Here is a 20,070-nt window from a genome sequence, read left to right on the forward strand (position 1 = left end):
GCTGGTGTCCAAGCACCTGCTTAAGTGCTTGCTTTTAGTCATTATGGGTTTGTAGCTGGAGCTGGGATTGCTCAATCATATGGCAACTCTATGTATAACTTTTTGATACTTTCCTTGGCAGTGGCACCATTTTATGTTCTACCAGCAAGGCACAAAGGTTCTAATTTCTTCACATTCTCACCAATATTTACCCTTTGCCACTTAAAAATATAACAATAATCTTAAGGGGTGTGAGGTGTTACATTATAGTTTTGGTTTGCATTTGCAAAATTAATGATATTGAATGAATGTATTTTCTTGTGTTCATTAGACATTTATATACCTTATTTGGAAAAAAAAACCTGTACAAGTCCTTTGGCTATTTTTTTTTTGTTGTTGTTGTTGTTGTTAGAACAAAATGGGTATATTTCTATTAGATTATCTGATACAGAGGATAGTGTGGTACAGATGAGTAGTATGAATAACAAAAATACAAATATATATTACTTGAAACAGAGAAAAATGCTTACACATCTCATTGGATCACTAGGAAACAAACTCTTGCTTGACTGTATTTCTGAGCAAAATCAAAACTGAGGCATAAATACTCATCTTTATTTACATGTATTTGGAGACAGATAGGAAGACACTACTCGATTTCTTAAAAAATTGACCTTCCCTTTAAGGCCTGGCCACAGAAGTATAAGCAATGTAAATGAATACACCATTATCAGTTTTCATATCATACCTATGACATCTGTGTATTCTGAGATCACACACATACCTGCCACTATACCTGGGAAGGGTTGCTTTATCACAGCTACATTTCAGTTCTTGGCAGGCAGGACTGAGGAAAAATAATTTGAAACAAGTATTATATCCTATTTAGAAGAGATCACTAATATTCCCATAAATAACTGGCTATAATAGAAAGACAACTGCTTGGAAATTATCTTTTTCACTTTGGTACAGTTTTCATATTTGCGATTTACATAGTTGATTCATTTCCTCATAGTACAATCCTGCCACAAAGTAATAAAGTATGAGATAACTATTATTCCTTTGATATCTGCATTTTTCAAGTTTTATACTTTATTATATTCATGGTAGTTTGGCAGTTCTTGCATTACAAAAAATGGGTAAAACTGTTCTAAAAATGTAGATGTCTATAACTACAATGGGACTAGCTGGAAAGGAGACAGGAAAAGAAAAAAGGAAGAGGAAAAAAAGGAAACACGCTCATATGCAGGGAATGTGGTTCAAGTCTTTGGATTTAAAAACAAGTTCCCTAGAGAAGCTGACTATAATGGAATTTCCAGAAAATCCCCTTTGCCCCTCACAAAGGACCTGAAAAGCCCCAAGCCAAACTTTTGAAAACTACCATTATGAGATGCTATAAATGATGATCAAAGGAGGAATGTGTCTTCCATTGAACTGTAGTTTGTAGCATGGCCTCTTTACCTGTTGGTGGATCAGTAAAAAACATTTGAAGTACTAGAAGTTCTGAAGGACAGGGGTGAAAAAAGACTAATATTTATCTGTCTAAGTCAGACAGGGCTTCACAGCTAAAAAAAATGTTCTTTGTTTCTTTTTTAAACACCCCAGGAATTTATTTCATGTTTGCTTGAATACATTTTATATAGAAATATTGAGATTGTTATCATTTACTCTAAGTGCCCCTGGTATATCACAGGGATTCCCTGAATTACAAAGGGCTGTAGATTTGGAGACATCAGAAATGGAAATCACAAGCCCAATTTTAGGACTGTTCTCAGGTTAAAGGCTTGTCTCCAGTGAAATTAGACCACTCCCTTAAAAAATGCTCAATCTGTTGAAATACTGTGTGAAAACAGCAGACATTTACAGGGTGTATTCTTTTCTGGTCTTTTGGAAAATTTAAATACTTGCAAATAAAAATTCAGCTTTGAAGTTTTCAATACTGGAAGTCTAGGGTTTGCAGCCAGGAAGGGCGGCTTTGTGTTCCTTAACTTGGACTGTCTCCCACAGGGTTCATCTTCAGTTTTGGCTTCCATTTCTCCTGCATAATCATCTCCATCCACTTCTGCATTTTCTCTCTGGAACCTCTCCAGCTGCCTTGCAAGTTCAGTCTCATCTGAACCATTTGAACGTTAAACGTACCTCTCTTTTCCTTCCTCTTCTCTTTGGTAACAGCCATAGCTTGACTGAGGACAGAGAACTTCCGTTCTGTCTGGGGTTGTTGTAGTCACCACATATTGAGGAGGAGCTGTTAAATTAATTTTGATAGGCATGGTTCCATAGAACAATTCAAACCTGCTCTCAGGGCTTCTATAGTATCAATGTCTTCATAACCATAACAAGCTATTTCTTTTCTTTTTTCTTTTCTTTTTTTTTTTTTTTTTGACAGGCAGAGTGGAGAGTGAGAAAGAGAGACAGAGAGAAAGGTCTTCCTTTGCCGTTGGTTCACCCTCCAATGGCCGCCACGGCTGGCGTGCTGCGGCCGGTGCACCGCGCTGATCTGATGGCAGGAGCCAGGTACTTATCCTGGTCTCCCCTGGGGTGCAGGGCCCAAGGACTTGGGCCATCCTCCACTGCACTCCCTGGCCACAGCAGAGAGCTGGCCTAGAAGAGGGGCAACCGGGACAGAATCTGGCGCCCCGACCAGGACTAGAACCTGGTGTGCCGGTGCCGGAGGTGGTGGATTAGCCTATTGAGCTGTGGCGCCAGCCCCATAACAAGCTATTTCAATATCTGCTCGAATTTTCAGTCTGTGGAGTCAAATGCCTATTAGTGCTATTAACGAGTACTTTCAGTTCATCTTCATTCAAATCTAAACTATCTGGGGCTGGCACTGAGGCAGCCAGTGCTGTGGTGCAGTAGGTTAATCCTCCACATGCGGTGCCAGCATCCCAAAAGGGCACTGGTTCTAGTCCCGTCTGCTCCTCTTCTGATCCAGCTCTCTGCTATGGCCTTGGAAACAGTAGAATGTGACTCAAGAGATTAGGCCCCTGCTCCCATGTGGGAGACCCAGAAGAAGCTCCTAGTTCCTGACTTCCAATTGGCTTGGCTCCGGCCATTGCAGCCATCTGGGGTAGTGAAACAGTAGATGGAAGTCCTCTCTCTCTGTCTCTTCCTCTCACTGTCTTTAACTCTGCCTCTCAAATAAATAAATAAATAAAATATTTAAAGAAAATCTAAAATACCCCAAAATAGATGGGTCTGATACTGCATGTTTGAACGCATCATAGGCACCATATCCAGGTCTCTGGAACAGGCCTTCCAGTTGCTTACCCTTGGTGTATTCTAACACCTCAGCAACATGACAAAGAATGTTAAACGCAGCTTTAGATTTTGTGAATTTGTCTTCACATTTGATTGTCTCCTTTGGAAAAACTCTTCTTTTGGACAAATCAATATATCTTTTTTTCTTTGTCCACCCTAGTGACAACTACACTTCATTCCTGCTCGTTTGAATGAGTTTGTTTATAGAACAAAGTCTTCTGGATAATTCACTCAGAAGAATCATGCCTTTGATGTTGTTTTCCAACAAGCTGATGTAAACCCCCATTTCAGCAATGGGTCCTGCATCATCACTACCTATTCTACCTCAGGAAATTTGGGTTGATAAAATCTACCACTTAGACCTGGCATTCTGAAGTATGTGTGTGAATCCCAAACTGAGGTCCCACATTGTGCCTTCCAAATGGAAAGACCCAGAAAATTTTTTTAAAGATGTATTTATTTATTTGAAAGTCAGTTACATAGAGAGAGGAGAGGCAGAGAGAGAGAGAGAGAGAGGCCTTCTATCCACTGATTCACTCCCCAGATGGCTGAAATGGCTGGAGCTGAACTGATCTGAAGCCAGGAGCCAGGAGCTTCTTCTGGGTCTCCTACGTGGGTGCAGGGGCCCAAGGACTTGGGTCATCTTCTACTGCTTTCCCAGGCCATAGAAGAGAGCTGTATCAGAAGTAGAGCAGCTGGGTCTGGAACCGGCACCTGTATGGGATGCTGGCCCTGCAGGCAATGGCTTAACCTACTATGCCACAGTGCCAGCCCCTAGAAAATTTTCTAAGCAATAAAACTTCAGGATAGATTTCTCTCTCTAACATTAAATATGGGGGGAGGGGTGGCGGCACTATGGCACAGTGAGTTAAAGTCCCAGCTTGCAGCAGTGGCATCCCATATGGGTGCCAGTTTGAGTCCTGGCTGCTCCACTTCCAATACAGCTCTCTGCTATGGCCTGGGAAAGCAGTAGAAGATGGCCCAAGTATTTGGACCCCTCCTCCACCTGGGAGACCTGGAAGAAGCTCCTGGCTCCTGGCTTCAGATCAGCTCAGTTCTAGCTATTGTGGTCATTTGGGGAGTGAACCAATGGAATGGAATGCCATTGAACATTATCATCTTCAGACTAGAGAACCTGAATCTTAAACACTCCAACCACTTGGCTATAGGTGGTGTGGTGGTGAATTTCTACTCTGATCCTCAATTACCACTCCAGAAGTTTTTCGATTGAAACTGATGGCGTTCAATACATGTAATAAAAATCTGTTGCCTGTCTGTAGTTGTAGCAAACACAGTATAGAAGCTGTTGGAATAGTGATCTTTCACATAGGCTCATAAAGCACTGTCAGAAGATTCTCTCCACGACTTCAAGCTTTCATCTATCTCTTCTGGCTTGGGATCACTTGCTTTTTTTCTGTTAAGTGATCAAACTTAATGAAATTTTGTTTCTTGGATCTAAAAACCTGCTTTTACCCATGTCACTGTGCTCTGTAATTGAGAACTGATCTTCATATCCTCTATCTTCACAGGTGTGAACTGATCCATGTTGTACAGGGAAAATGCATGTGCTGCCCCTTCTGTGAGAAGACTGTCATTATTCATTTAATACCTCGTTAAATTTCCCTGGGAGTGCTGGGGTGCTGAATGTAGCAGCTATGGGTGCCTTTTCCTCATCTGACATTTGATCCTTGAAGTTGGCATCTCAGGCTGCTCTGTTTTGCCCATTTTTGAATTAGATTGTTTCATTTTGTTATTGTTGAATTGGAGGAGCTCTTTATATATTTTAGAAATCAATCTCTTATGATATTACATGATTTGAAAATATTTTCTCTCATTATGTAGATTGTCTTTTCAGGGATCTGTATTTCTATTTGTTGAATCTATGCATTAAATATGAGTTTTTCTGTATCATTGGATCTCAATCAGGATGAGTTTGTCCCAAAAGGACATTTAGAAACATCTGGATAAATTTTTTTAAAAAAGATTTATTTATTTATTTGAAAGTCAGAATTACACTGAGAGAGAAGGAGAGGCAGAGGCAGAGGCAGAGAGAGAGAGAGAGAGAGAGAGAGAGAGGTCTTCCATCCGCTGGTTCACTCCCCAATTGACTGCAATGGCCAGAGCTGCACTGATCTGAAGCCAGGAGCCAGGAGCTTCTTCTGGGTCTCCCACATGGGAGCAGGGGCCCAAGGGCTTGGGCCATCTTCTGCTGCTTTCCCAGGTCACAGCTGAGAGCTGAATTGGAAGTGGAGCAGCCAGGACACAAACCAAACTCCATATGGGATGCCTGCACTGCAGGCGGCAGCTTTACCTGCTACACCACAGCACCAGCCCCTGGAGACGTATTTTAATACCTCAAACTTGGGAGGATTGCTACTAGTATTTTAGTGGATAGGAGCCAAGGATACTGCTAAAATTTCACAATGCACAATACTGCTAAAATTTCTCTTTTCTAACAAATACTGTCCAGTCCAAAATGTCAACAGCGCCGAGGCTTAGAAATTCTGTAGACGGCTGATTCTTAGATCACCACCTTCTAAGATCTTTGCAAGTGGCAGCTTCCAGGATGACACTGGTCTTAGAACTTCTTTCACAGTCTTCCGAGACTCAGGTTTACTGCTGTTAGTGGATAAAAGAAACCTGTGGCAGCAGCAGGAGCAAGATCACTGTGAGAGGTATTTACAAAAACAGCTGTTCCCTGGAAACAAAGTAGCCATGAACTTGCTTGACTCTCAGAGCTTCTGATGTGAAGCTTAAGACAAAATAAGTGTGTACTGAGCAACAATCCTATGACCTAGGTACTGTCCTAGGCACTTTACAAGTATAATCTAATTTAATACAACAATGATTTTAGGCACTATTTCCCTTTTACAAAAGGAGTCTTTAAAAAGTCCATGGAAGGTGTGTATTATAAGACATATAATGAAGAAACTATATGTGGATTTCAAAATTTTTTTACACCAAAACAAATTTATCTTTTAATTACATTTTCCCATGAACTCTTTGAAGTACTCTTAGAAATGAATAAATTAAGATTTAGAAGGGTTTTAACTTTATTAAGTGCTTCTTAGCTTAGGTTTTTTTTGTTCCACTTATATATTCTTCATACCAATGTGTATAGTATTTATAGTCTAATATGCACTAGAACCCATTTACTAGTGTTTTAATTCCATTTTTTAAAATATACCCCCAAATATTCCTACTATTATTCTTTTATTAAATTAATGCTTCCTTGTTCGAGATGTGATCACATGTGCCTGCCATCACCACCTGCTGTGATGTGATACAGTCAAGAGAGTCCTCAGCAGAAGTGAGTCCATACAGCCACCATGCCCTTGAACCTATGAGCTAAATAAACCTATTTTTTCATAAGTAGCCTGTTTCAGATATCCTGCTATGGTTGTGAAAACTGATTAATAAATAAGGTCTAACATGTGTCAAGTGACACTTTCAGAAAGAAAGAAATAAAAACATTGAATTATAAAATATGAAATTTTCTAGAACTAAAGACATTCATAGGCAAAGAGTATGACATATCCAAGCAATTTTTAAAAAAATCAATGTCTTGGCATATTGTGTTGAAATCATAACATAGCAAAGACATAAAAAATATGCTGAAAGTTACCAGAAGGAACAGTTGGATCACTGCAAAAGAATGGTAAGTAGACTGGCAGAAAGCTTCCAAAGAGTAGCATCAGAGGCAAGAAAAACAGTATCTTCAAAATACTGAAAGAAGACAACTTAAAATACTAGCTAACCCATCATCTATGGAAAAAGTTAAGACATTTTTACACAAACAAAGGGGAGCATATAAAGTACATTCATTAGCAGTAAAGAAAGTAAATCCAGAGGGAAGAAATGATAGGTAAGAATGAAAATTGAGGTGAAAAAGGAAAGAGATCTGGGGTGGGTTCTAGGCTCAGTGTTGTCTAATAGCCCTCGATGAGAATCACCTTAATCACTTCAAGGACACACCCTCAAGAGCCTAAGGATCTCTTTTTAAATTTTTATTTATTTTACTTATATAAAGTGGACAATTTTTATCAATTTCATATAAACAGATTTAAGAACATAATGATACTTCCAACCATACCCTCCCTCCTGCCCCTTCTCCTGGCCTCCATCCTCCTTCTTTTCTTATGTTTTCTTTTAATTTTTACAATGACAAACTTTCAGTTGATTTTATAACCACAAATTGAACCTTCCACTAAATAAAGAATTCATAAGTAGTAAGTAGAAAAACCACTGTTCCTCAAGAGTATAGACAAAAGCTGTAAACAATAATTAAATCTCAAAGTGTCAATTTTGCTCAGATACATTACTTCTTCTGTACTCTGTATATTAATTACCACAATCACAGAAAACATGATATTTGTCTTTTTGGGACAGAATTATTTCAGTAAGCATAATGATTTCCAGTTGCATCCATTTTGTTGAAAAAGATAGGATTTCATTCTTTTTTTATGGCTGAGTAGTATTCCATAGTGTATATATATAGCATTTTCTTTATGATGGACAAGTGGGTTGATTCCTTATCTTAGCTATTGTGAATTGAGTTGCAATAAACATGGGGGTACAGACAACTCTTTCATGTACTTATTTCATTTTGTTTGGGTGAATTTCCAGGAGAGGGATGGCTGGATCATATGGTAGAACTATTTTCAGATCTCTGAGAAATCACCATACTGTCTTCCATAATGGTTGCACTAGTTTACAATATTAGTTTACATTATTACATTATTAGCTTATATTATTATTACATTATTACATATTAGTTTACATTATTACATTAACAAAAACATTGTGGTTTTTGTTTGCATTTCCCTGATGACTAGTGATCCTGAGCATTTTTTCTTGTGTCTGTTGACCATTTGAATTCCATCCTTTGAAAAATGCCTGTTCATTTCCTTTGCCCATTTCTTAACTGGATTGTTTGTTTTGTTGTTGAGTTTTTTTTTTTAACTCTTTTAGATCCTGTATATTAATCCTTTATCAGTTTTATAGTTTGCAGTTATTTTCTCCTGTTCTGTCAGTTGCCTCTTGACTTTGTTGAGGGTTTCCTTTGCAGTGCAGAAGCTTCTCAATGTAATCATGGTTGTCTATTTTTACTTTTACTGCCTGTGCTTTTGGGGTTTTTCCCAAGAAGTCTTTGCCTCTGCCAATGTCTTGCAGTGTTTCCCTGATGTTTTCCTCTAGTAATTTTATGGTATCAGGTAATAGATTTAGGTCTTTGATCCATGTGAGTTCATTTTTGTATAATGTGTAAGGTAGGGGTTTTGTTTTGTACTTCTACATACAAAGATCTAATTTTCCCAGAACCATTTGTTGAAGGGACTAGCCTTTCTCCAGGGATTTATTTAGTTATTTTATCACAGGTTAGGTGATACAGATGTTTCGATTAATTTCTGGGCTTCTATTCTGTTCCATTAGTCTGCATGTTTATTTTTGTGCCAATACCAGGGTGTTGTAATTATAACTGCCCTATTGTATGTCTTTAAATTTTGTATTTTTATGTCTCTAGCTTTGTTCTTTCTTTTAAGATTGCTTTAGCTATTCTGGATCTCTTAAGTTTCCATATGAATTTTAGCATTGTTTTTTCTAGATCTGAGAAAAATGTCATTGGTATTTTGATTTGGATTACATTGAATCTATAAATTGCTTTGGGTAGTATAGAATTTTGATGATATTAATCCTTATAATCCACAAACATGGAAGATTTTTACATTTTTTTGGTATGTCTTCTCTCTTTAATTCTTTGTAATTGACATTGTAGAGATCTTTCATCTCTTTGGTTAAGCCTAAGGAACTCTTACTAGGCCCTACCTCTGTGAGGTTCCACCATCACCTAACATTGCCTGAATCACAAGAACTCTGAAGGAAACAAACATATCCAAACCATAGCAGGCTTTAATTTTTCCTATCTCAGCCACTCTTTCATATTGCCCATCTTGTTATCTCTTTTTGCTTCATTTTGTTATTTTTATATCCAATTATTTTATTCATTTAACATGTTAATTTGAAAATTCTCAAAAGTTTAAAAACATTGAAAAACATACACAGTTTCACATTATTTATGTATTATTTGAGTAGCAGTCCCAATAGCATGTAGATATTGCCATGGAGGAAACACGGTGTGAAGGCCATGAGTCACTGCCTCTTAAATGACAAACAGTAATGGATGTGCTCTCATACTCCAACACAGAGTGTGTACATAGACTTCAGCACCTTTAATTTTGTGTTTGATCTTATTATTTTCAAAACTTTCTGCATTTTGAATCTCTTATTTATTTTAATTTATACAAGGTGAACAAATTTCATGTATTTCATTAAATCTCTTTACAACTTAACTTTACCCATAATTAAGCTGTCTTCTGTTACTATTTTAAGCATTCAAATATTAGCCATGTGGTTAGCTAATGTCCACAAATCTAAAACTGCAAAATAAAACTACTTAGCCAATTTATGAAGGACATATATTTTAAACTTCAAAACCACCAAGTGCTTTGTGAGTAGTGTGAGTTCTATGTAGAGAGAGGTGGCAATTCTTCAGTTTCCATGCTGTGGACAAACTTTTCAGAAAAGTGTGTGAAAAAAATGGCTGACAAAATTTGTAAAAATTTTTTCAAAAAATTAGTCAAGAATTATAAGAGAAAATATTCTCCAATTCTAATTTTATTTGTACTTGGAAAATACATCAGAAATCTCCATATGCCCATGACCAAGGTTAATTTCAATATATACTATTACTCCAATTTACATAGTTTGCTCTGAACAAAAAAGAGGGAAATGCCTGTGGACTGCCAGCTGGCCTTGACACCTGGGATGCATTACTGCTTGCTTGTTCATGATGATGCATGATTTTCATTTGCCTTTTATCACCTGGCCAGCTTTCTGAGCGTAATAGTGACTGTGAGCCAATGCAGCTGTGGGTAGAGCTGTAAAGCAGCATGTCAGCTGAAGAGAAACATGGCCCACATAATTAAAAACCAGAATTACCACCCAAATCACCACCAAGATGAACTGGACTGATGTGTTTACCTTGATGGTGCATGCTGGCTTTAGTTTAAGGGTGGCAGAGCCAGGCTTAAAGCACTTAGCATGTGTTCTTTGTATTGGAAGGGTCCAATATCTGACATAAAAATGACATCTGTAGGCATTGCAGCTTTGGGAATTATCATACAATTATCATACAAGTTATAATACAAATTATCATACAATTAGGTGACCTTGGAATAAGTTCTGGATAGGTCAAGCTGATATGTCAAGTTGGTATATATATTATATATATATATTATAAATATATAGAGACAGAGAGATATTTCATCAGAAGTGGACAAAGAACACTTCTCCCAGCTGATTTTTCATTGTGCCAATTTTGTGCAATATGTGTATCCAGTAAAGCAGTTAGCCAAGTTAAACCAAGTTAGTGGTTTAATTCTGAAATCTTCTCCAATAATCAAATGACTCCAAACAAGGACCTAGCCAATCCTACTCATAAACGCATAATGTAGTTGTTCATGAGTCTTCCAATGGGGTTGCTCTTAGCAGCAGCATGGGGACCACTTTCCCTGTAATTGATTAGCAGCCCCTCCCAGTTAGTTTTTTATGATTAATCATCCAGTTGATTTATTCTTTCTTTAGGTGTCTAATAAGCTGTTTGAATCATTTACTATTGGTAATTTCAGTGACTGCCTTTTCATTTTTAAAGATCTTATTTTAAAAATCTAACCATTCTATCAGCTAGTATTTGCAGACACTATTCTTGTTTATGTGATCCCTTTGGTTCTTAGTCCTATCATTATGATCAATTGTGAACAGAATTGATCACTGGGACTAGTGAGATGGCATTGGTACATGCCACCTTGATGGGATTGAATTGGAATCCCCTGGTATGTTTCTAACTCTACCGTTTGAGATAAGTCAGAATAAAAAAGGGAGAGAATGATCCAACATGGGAAGTGAGATACACAGCAGACCCATAGAATGGCAGATGTCCTAAACAGCACTCTGGCCTCAGAATCAGCCCTTAAAGCATTCGGATCTGGCTAACAATTCCATGAGAGTATTTCAGGCATGGAAAGCCAAGACATTCTGGGGGAAAAAAAACGTAAATGAAAGATCTGCACGAGTGAGATCCCAGTGGAAAGAACGGGTCATCAAAGAAGGAGGTACCTTTCTCTGAAGGGAGGAGAGAACTTCCACTTTGACCATGGCCTTGTCTAAACATTATCAGAGTCAGTGAACTCAGGGGGCTTCCATAGCATTGGCAGCTCATGACAAGAGCCTACGTTGATTACTGATGCCATAAACAAGAGTGTCAATTTGTTAAGTCAACAACAGGAGTCACTGTGCACTTACTCCTCATGTAGGATCTTTGTCCTTAGTGTGCTGTACATTGAGATTTAATGCTATAACTAGTACTCAAACAGTATTTTTCACTTTATGTTTCTGTGTGGGTGCAAACTGTTGAAATCTTTACTTAATGTATGCTAAACTGATCTTCTGTATATAAAGAGAATCGAAAATGAATCATGATGTGAATGGAAGGGGAGAGGGAGTGGGAAAGGGGAGGGTTGTGGGTGGGAGGGACGTTATGGGGGGGAAGCCATTGTAATCCATAAGCTGTACTTTGGAAATTTATATTCATTAAATAAAAGTTAAAAAAAAATCTAACCATTGCTTTCATTATACCCTTTTCTTATTTTTTATTGATTAATAAGTTTTTTAAAAAAGATTTTATTTATTTGAAAGTCAGTTAGAGAGAGAGAGAGAGAGAGAGAGAGAGAGAGATACATCCACCTCTTCCACCCACTGGTTCACTCTCCAAATGGCCACAATGGCTGGGGGCTGGGCCAGGCCAAAGCCAGGAGCCAAGAGCTTCCTCTGGATCTCCCGTGTGAGTGCAGAGCCCCAAGTATTTGGACCATCCTCTGCTGCTTTCCCAGGCACATCAGCAGTGAATTGGATAGGAAGAAGAATAGCTGGGACTTGAACTGGCACCCTTATGGTATGCTGGATCTGCAGAAGGCTGCTTAACCTGCTGTACCACAGGACCAGGCCCTGAGTTATTTCATATCTTTTAGATAGTGGTTCTATTATCTCAAATTTCTACTAATCATGCTATTTACTGTGTCTTCCAGCTCATGAACATGGTCAATTTTTTCTTCATGTTTTTAACATTTTGATGAACTTCCTTCTTTTTCTCATAAGGAAACTTCAACGTATGGGCTGTGAGAACCTCCCATCACAGTGCTTCTCATTTACTTCTGTAAAAATTAAGCAATGTGTCACTAGCTTGGATTAATTATAAGGAGAATTTCTTGGCCTAGGAATTCTGGGACTATGAGAATAACAAAAGACAAATAACCAAGAAAAAAAATGAATCATTAAGTTCCTGTGAAATACAGCCCTTAGTTTTCAAATTTTCAACTGAGGGTATTTTTATTTTTAATCCTATTTAGACTCCAGGAAAAACCAGTGAAGTTCTTTGTTGTCATTCATTGTTGTGTATTTTTTTTTTTATTTCTTGTTCACTTTTTCTGCTGGAAGTGATCCTGGCTCTGTGTGTGTGTGTGTGTGTGTGTGTGTCTGTGTCTGTGTGTGTGTGTTGGAGGGGGTTTTCAGCTCCAACTTGGTCTTTGCAGGACCAAGAATTGAGCTCCAGTGCTCAGCAGATGGTAAATTCTAAGCCCCTCAGTTACTGAGTTCTATCATTAACTCAGGGAAGTCACAAAGTTAGCTCACACTATTCACTGTCCTCACTGTTCTATGACTTTGTTTTATATCTGATATCTCTTTATTTCTCCTTTTATCTTAAGAGTTCATCTATTCCTTTAAAATAACAATATTTTATGCAGAACTATACTGTTTTGCTGTTACAAACTTTATACATTTCACAATCACAACTTTAGAAACATGGTGATTCTTCCCACAGTGCCCGCACATCCACCCACATTCCCACCCCTCTTCCTCCTCCCTCTCTTATTCTCACTCTTATTTTTTTTACCAAGATCTATTTTCAATTGACTTTATACATATATGATTAACTCTATGTTAAGTATTCAACAAGTAATATAAAAAACATACAAACAGTAAAAAATGTTCCTCAAAAGTCAAGAGAAGGGCTATTCAAAGTAATTGCTGCTAAAACTGTCAGTTTCAATTCTACAGGTTGTCTTTTAGGTGCTCTATTTGTTATCACAGGTCAGGGAGAACATATAGTATTTGTCCCTTTGGGACTGGCTTATTTCACTAAGTATGATGTTTTCTGGTTTCATCCATTTTGTTGCAAATTACTGGATTTCATTTTTCACTGCTGTAGTATTCCATGGTGTATATATCCCATAATTTCCTTATTCAGTCTTTAGTTGATGGGTATTTGGGTTGATTCCATGTCTTTGCTATTGTGAATTGTGCTGTAATAAACATGGGCATACAGATAGCATGTATGCTGATTTCATTTCCCTAGGATAAATTCTCAGGAGTGGGATGATTGGGTCATACGGTAGCTCTATACACAGATTTCTGAGGCAGCCCCATATTGTCTTTCACAGTGGCTTTACCAGTTTACATTCCCACTAACAGTGTATTAGGGTACCTTTTTCTGCACATCCTTGCCAGCATTTGTTATTCGTTGATTTTTGTGTGAAAGTCATTCTAACGGTGTTGAGGTGAAACCTCATTGTGGATTTCATTTGCATTTCCTTGACAGCTAGTGATCCTGAGTATTTTTTCATGTTTCTGTTGGCCATTTGGATTTTCTCTTTTGAAAAATGGCTGTTTGTGTCCTTTGCCCATTTCTTAGCTTGGATTGTTTGTTTGGTTGTTTTTGAGTTTCTTGATCTCCTTATAAATTCTGGCTATTAATGCTTTATCAGTTGCATAGTTCGTAAATAATTTCTCCCATTCTGTCAGTTGACTCTTCACTTCGTTGATTGTTTCTTTTGCAGTGCAGAAGCTTCTCAATTTGATGTAATCGCATTTGTCAATTTTGGCTTTGATTGCTTGTGCCTCTGGGGTCTCTTCCAAGAACTCTTTGCCTATGCCAATGTCTTGCATGGTTTCACAATGTTCTCTAGTAATTTGATGGGTCATAGATTTAGGTCTTTATTTTGTGTGGATTTTAGTGAAAGTTGCAAGGTGGGGGCCTTGCTTCATGCTTCTGCATGTGGCCACCCAGGTTTCCCAGCACAATTTGTTGAAGAGACTGTCTTTGCTCCAGGTTTTGATTTTAGTTCCTTTGTCAAAAATAGGTTGGATGTAGATACCTGGATTGCTTTCTGGTGTTTCTATTGTGTTCACTGGTCTATTCATCTGTTTTTATACCAATACCAGGCTCTTTTGATTATAATTGCCCTGTAGTATGTCTTGAAATCTTTCTCTGCATCTATTGAGATAATCATATGGTTTTTCTTCAGCAGTGTGTTAATGTGATGTATCACATTGATTGATTTGTGAATGTTGAATCATCCCTACATAACAGGGATAAATCCCTCTTGGTCTGGGTAAATGATCTTCAAGATGTGTTGTTGGATTCAATTCACTAATATTTTGTAGAGAATATTTTGCATCTATGTTCATCAGGGAAATTGGTCTGTGTTTCTCTTTGTCTGTTGCCTATTGTTCAGGTTTAGGAACGAAGGTGATTCTGGCCACATAGAAAGAATTTGGGGCCGGCGCTGTGGCTAACTAGGCTAATCCTCCGCCTTGCAGCAGCGGTATACCGGGTTCTAGTCGGATTCTGTCCGGTTGCCCCTCTTCCAGGCCAGCTCTCTGCTATGGCCCGGGAGTACAGTGGAGGATGGCCCAAGTCTTTGGGCCCTGCACCTGCATGGGAGACCAGGATAAGTACCTGGCTCCTGGCTTCGGATCAGCGCGATGCGCCGGCCGCAGCGCGCCAGCTGTGGCGGCCATTGGAGGGTGAACCAACGGCAAAAAGGGAGACCTTTGTCTCTCTCTCTCTCACTGTCCACTCTGCCTGCCTGTCAAAAAAAAAAAAAGAATTTGGGAGGATTCCCTCCCTTTAAGTCTTTTGAATAGCTTAAGAAGAATTGGAATTAGTTCTTCTTTAAAAGTCTGGTAGAATTTAGTGGTGAAACCTTCTGGTCCTGGGCTTTTCTTTGTTGTGAGGGCCTTTATTACTTTTTTTCTTTTTTTCATTTTTATTTAATAAATATACATTTCCAAAGCACAGCTTTTGGATTACAGGGGCTTTTTCACCCCATAATTTACCTCCCACCCACAACCCTCCCATCTCCCGCTCCCTCTCCCATTCCATTCACATCAAGATTCATTTTTAATTATCTTTATATACAGAGGATCAGTTTAGTATATATTAAGTAAAGATTTCAACAGTTTGCACCCACACAGAAACACAAAGTGTAAAGTACTGTTTGAGTACTAGGTATAGCATTAATTCACATTGTACAACACATTAAGGACAGAGATCCTACATGAGGAGTAAGTGCACAGTGACTCCTGTTGTTGATTTAACAATTGAAACTCTTGTTTATGGCATCAGCAGTCACCCTAGGCTCTTGTCATGAGTTTGCAAGGCTATGGAAGCCATTTGAGTTTGCCAACTCCGATCTTATTTAGACAAGGTCATAGTCAAAGTGGAAGTTCTCTCCTCCCTTCAGAGAAAGGTACCTTATTCTTTGATGACCCGTTCTTTCCACTGGGATTTCACTCGCGCAGATCTTTCATTTACGTTTTTTTCCCCCCAGAATGTCTTGGCTTTCCATGACTAAAATACTCTCATGGAATTGTTAGCCAGATCCGAATGCTTTAAGGGCTGATTCTGAGGCCAGAGTGCTGTTTAGGACATCTGCCATTCTATGAGTCTGCTGTGTATCCCACTTCCCATGTTGGATCGTTCTCTCCCTTTTTTATTCTATCAGTTAGTATTTGTAGACATTAGTCTTGTTTATGTGATCCCTTTGACTCTTAATCCTATCATTATGATCAGTTGTGAACTGAAACTGATCATTTTGGCTAGTGAGATGGCATTGGTACATGCCACCTTGTTGGGATTGCATCTATGTTCTTCAGGGATATTGGTCTGTAATTTTCTTTCAATGCTGCATCTTTCTCCAGCTTAGGGATTAATTTGATCCTGGCTTCATAGAAAGAATTTGGGAGGATTCCCTCTTTTTTGATTATTCTGAATAGTTTGAGAAGAATTAGAGTTAGTTCTTCTTTAAATATCTGGTAGAATTCAGCAGTGAATCCATCTGGTCCTGGGCTTTTCTTTGTTGGGAGGGACTTTATTACTGATTCAATTTATGTCTCAGTTATGGGTCTGTTTATGTTTTCTATGTCTTCATGGTTCAATTTAGTAGGTTGCTTGTGTCCAGGAATCTATCTATTTCTGATAGATTTCCCTGTTTGCTGACATACAACTCTTTGTAATAATTTCTGATGATTCTTCTTATTCCCTTTTTCATCCCTGATTTTATTGATTTGGGTCTTTTCTTTTTTTAGTCAGTTGGGTGTGTCAATTTTGATTATTTTTTCAAAAAACCAGCTCTTTGTTGGGCTGATCTTTTGTAATTTTTTTTTTGGATTCAATCCTGTTGATTTATTCTCTGATTTTAATTATTTCTCTTCTACTAGATTTGGGTCTGGTTTGCTGCAGTTTTTCTAGATCTTTGAAAGCATTGAAAGCTTGTTTATTTGGTGCCTTTCTAATTTCTTGATGTAGGCACCTATTGCTATAAACTTTCCTCTTAACACTGCTTTTGCTGTATCCCATAGGTTTTTTTTTTTTTACAGGCAGAGTGGACAGTGAGAGAGAGAGAGAGAGAGACAGAGAGAAAGGTCTTCCTTTGCCATTGGTTCACCCTCCAATGGCTGCCGCAGCCAGCGCACCGCACTGATCCGAAGCCAAGAGCCAGGTGCTTCTCCTGGTCTCCCATGGGGTGCAGGGCCCAAGCACTTGGGCCATCCTCCACTGCACTCCCTGGCCACAGCAGAGAGCTGGCCTGGAAGAGGGGCAACCGGGACAGAATCCGGCACCCCAACCAGGACTAGAACCTGGTGTGCTGGCGCCGCTAGGCGGAGGATTAGCCTATTGAGCCACGGCGCCAGGCATCCCATAAGTTTTGATATGTTGTGCTGTTATCCTCATTTACTTCCAGAAAGTTTTTGATTTCCTGAGTTGCTAATTTCCAACTTCATTCCACTGTGGTCTGAGAAGCTGCATGGTATGATTCTAATTCTTTTGAATTTGCTGAGACTTGCTTTATGGCTTAGTATGTGGTCAATCCTAGAGTAGGTTCCATGTACTGCTGAAAATAATGTAAATTCTTTAAATGTAGGATTGAAAGTTCTGTAGATATCTGTTAGATCCATTTGGGCTATAGTGTCGATTAAATCTGCTATTTCCTTGTTGATCTTCTGTCCTGTTGATCTGTCTGTTTCTGAGAGTGGAGTATTGAATTCCCCTAGTACTATTGTATTGGAGTCTAAGTCTCCCTTTAAGTCCCTTAACATATCTTTTAAATAGACCGGTGCCCTGTAATTAGGTGCATGTACATTTATAATGGTTACATCTTCTTGTTGAATTGATCCCTTAATCATTATATAGTGTCCCTCTTTGTCTCTCTTAACAGTTTTTATATTAAAGTTTATTTTGTCTGATATTAAGATGGCTACACCAGCTTTTTTTTTTTGGTTTCTGTTTGCATAGAATATCTTTTTCCAAACTTTCACTTTCAGTCTGCATGCATCTTTGTTGGAAAGATGTGTTTCTTCTAAGCAGCAAATAGATGAGTTTTGTTACTTAGTCTATTCAGCCAATCTGTGTATTTTAACTGGAGAGTTGAGGACATTAACATTGAGGACATTAACATTCAATGTGACTATTGGTAAGTAGTGACTTTACCCTGCCATTTTCCTAAGATATTTCTAATATATGCTTTGATCTTCCTTTGATCTTTTACTGGGAGATTTTCTTCCTTTACCTTCTTTCATATTGATGACCGTGTTTCTGTGTTTCTGTGTGCAACACATCTTTAAGCATCTTTTGCAGGGCTGGACGAGTGGCTACAAATTATTTCAATTTCTGTTTGCTATGAAAGGTCTTTATTTCACCTTCATTCACAAATGATAGCTTTGCAGGATATAATATTCTGGGCTGGCAGTTTTTATCTCTTAGCACCTGGGCTGTATCTCGCCATTCCCTCCTAGCTTGTAGGGTTTCTGATGAGAAGTTTGCTGTGAGTCTAATTGGAGATCCTCTGAGAGTAATCTGATGTTTCTCTCTTGCACATTTTAGAATCTTTTCTTTATGTTTTACTGTGGTGAGTTTGATTACAACGTGTCGTGGTGAGGATCTCTTTTGGTCATGTTTATTAGGGGTTTTATGAGCTTCCTGTACTTGGATGTCTCTGTCCTTCTCCTAACCTGGGAAATTTTCTGCTGGTATCTCACTGAAAAGGCCTTTTAATCCTTTCTCTCTCTCCATGCCTTCAGGAACTCCTAGAACCCGAATGTTAGTTTTTTAATAGTATCCTGTAGATTCCCAACAATATGTTTTAGATTTCTAATTTCCTCTTCTTTTCTTGGTTTCACTGTATACTTTCCTGTGCTCTGTCTTCTAGGTCTGATATTCTCTCTTCTACTTCACCCCTTCTGTTTTTAAGGCTCTCAAATACATTCATCATTTGATCTATTGAATTCTGCATTTCATTTTGATTTCTCTTCACTATCACAGTTTCCTGTTCTACTAGTTTCTTCATTTCATTTTGATTCCTCCCTAAGATTTCATTTTCTCGAAGGAGATTTTCTATCTTGTCCAGAAAGGACTTCTATAGTTCAAGAATTTGTTTTTGAGAACTTCTAAATGGTCTTATCATAAATTTTTTTGAAATCCATTTCTTGCATTTCTTCTATCTCATCATCTTCATAATCTGGACTTGGAGTGTCATGTTCATTTGGGGACGTCATAAAGTCTTTCTTGTTCTTGTTTCCTCGGTTTTTGCATTTGTTCCTTGGCATTGTTGAGATATTCTTTGGGTTCTTCTTCTTTTTTTTCCTCACTATGGTGTTTTTCTCATTATACTATGACTCTAGATGAAGTGGACTATCTGCTTTTCGTTAATCTCTAGAGGCTTGTGATGTGTGGGGCCGAGAGCTCTGTTCAGTTCTTCAGGGTTAAGGGTGTGCCAAAGGTGACACACCCAGGTTGGGTATGGTAACACTCTCTTTTTATTCAGAAAGGAAGTCATTCCACACAGCCGAGCTATTCTCCTTGAAGGCAGACAGTGTCTGAGCTCTGGCCCCTGTGGGTATAATATTCATCTGCTCTGCCCCAAGGACCACACAAAGGATCTGTGTAGTCCTCAGTGTAAGCTCAGATTCCCCTGCAATCTCCCACCGGGTTGCCAAAGTTACTTTTTTTGTGGCATCTCCCACCGAGTACTCACATCTCAGGCACTCCATGAGTTCTCTCACACACCCTGTGTTTTTTTTTTTTTTCACAGTCTCAGTTCATAAGCTCCACACCTTCACTAGGTCTTAACTTGTTATTTCTGCCCGCACCCCAGAGTCAGGTTTTTTTGCTTGGCTGAGGGCGGGTGCAGCTCTGAGGTGGCACAGCTTTTACATATGTCCAAAATGGTGCCTGCTCTTTGTCTTTCTTGCCTTTGTAAGGTGAGTGGAGAGAGAGAATTGCATCTGTTCCAGTCTATTTATTTATTTCTCTCCTCTAGTTAGCCTGGTGAACTTTCCCCCATGGGGCTTCAAGCCTAGTTCCCTCTAGGCTCTTCCTACTGCTTTCCTGCCAGTGTCTTGGGGTACTGAGGTTTTGCCCCACCTCCGTTTCCAGCG

The 20,070-nt window shown here is 38.7% G+C and overlaps 2 pseudogenes; both read right to left on the minus strand.

Annotated features, from left to right (window-relative positions):
- Positions 1 to 1,802: 1,802 nt before the first annotated feature.
- Positions 1,803 to 3,609, minus strand: LOC100350462 (eukaryotic translation initiation factor 2 subunit 1 pseudogene; annotated as a pseudogene).
- Positions 3,610 to 4,297: 688 nt separating this feature from the next.
- LOC100350222 (F-actin-capping protein subunit alpha-1 pseudogene) overlaps positions 4,298 to 20,070 on the minus strand; it is a 33,781-nt pseudogene continuing 18,008 nt past the window's right edge.

Source organism: Oryctolagus cuniculus, chromosome 1 (genome assembly GCF_964237555.1).
Source record: "Oryctolagus cuniculus chromosome 1, mOryCun1.1, whole genome shotgun sequence".
Lineage (NCBI taxonomy): Eukaryota > Metazoa > Chordata > Mammalia > Lagomorpha > Leporidae > Oryctolagus > Oryctolagus cuniculus.